The sequence below is a fragment of the Myotis brandtii genome, unplaced genomic scaffold (genome assembly GCF_000412655.1).
Source record: "Myotis brandtii unplaced genomic scaffold, ASM41265v1 scaffold21781, whole genome shotgun sequence".
Lineage (NCBI taxonomy): Eukaryota > Metazoa > Chordata > Mammalia > Chiroptera > Vespertilionidae > Myotis > Myotis brandtii.
This window is the reverse complement of record NW_005358169.1, coordinates 1-1247: the sequence shown is the minus strand read 5'-3', so window position 1 is coordinate 1247 and position 1247 is coordinate 1.

Sequence of the window (1247 nt, the reverse complement as noted above, 5' to 3'; positions counted from 1 at the left end):
AGAGCGGGCGGCTCCTGAGCCCTGGGCTGGAGGTGGAGGCCTGACCTGCGCCACCTTCGCAATAAAAGGAGGAACTTCTGCCCTGGCCTGTGTGGCTCAGTGGATAGAGCGCCGGCCCAAGGACTGAAGGGTCCCGGGTTCGATTCCGGTCAAGGGCACGGACCTGGGTGACAGGCCTGATGGGTGTGGGAGGCAACCAATACCTGTGTCTCTCACATCGATGTTTCTCACTCTCTCCCCCCGCTTCCTTCCACTCTCTCTAAAAATCAACGAAAAATACCCTCAGGTGAGGTTTAACAACAACAAGGAGGGACTGCTGTGGGGCAGGTCTCTTGGCCTTTCCACGCGAGTCCGTGCCCAGCGGGTGGGCGGGCCACCCCTTAGCAGCGGTCCCCTGGGCCCAGGCCTCTCCCAGCCACCCCTCCGCCCTGTCCGGCTCTGCCAGGGGCTCTGAAGCCAGAGCCGGAGGTTCTTGGGAACGTCCACCTGCCCTCGTCCTGGGAGCTGAGGCTGTGCAAGCCGAGCTGGGGGTTCTGGGCGGGGCTCCTGCTTTAGGCCGGAGAGGGATTGATTATTTTTTTTGGAGGCCCGACCCCCACCTGAGAAGGGCCCCCAGGAACCACACCCCCACAGCCCTGGTCATTCGGGTTTTATTATGACAACTTCCGAGAGCACACACATCCGGTCTGGGAACAGAACTGTACAGCGGGCGGGAGGCTTAAATAACTTTCATACACTATGTACAGTCGCGGGCGGAGGTACAAAACGTACACACACCTTGTGCTGGCCACGCGGGGAGGAGCGCGAGCCCAGGGAACCCTGCCGGGGGCCTGGGCAGGGCAGGGGTGGTGGCTAGAGAAGAGCTGGTGGGCGGGCCCGGTTTGCTGCAGGGGTCTTCTCTGACCCTTTGGCTCTTCTTCGTGGGGCAGGTTCCACTCCTGCGCCAGGACCTCAGGACGTGGGAGGGTTCCCAGGACTGGCCTCGGGCGTGGTTGGGTGGGACTGGGCTCATCTGAGTGCTGGGGAGGGGTCAGGGGCGGGGATAGAACGAAGATGCCCCGGAAGAGAGAGAACTTTCCTCGTCCATGGGAGGGCGGGCAGCTCAGGGTCTGGGAGCCAGGAGAGGGGGCGAGGCTTGGGGGGGGGCCTGGCCGAGCTAAGAGTATGACCCACAGCTCCCAGGTGGGGATGGCAAAGGGGGGGCGGAGATCCCTGTTTGGGGCGCCCCCTGGGAAGGAGCTCAGCGC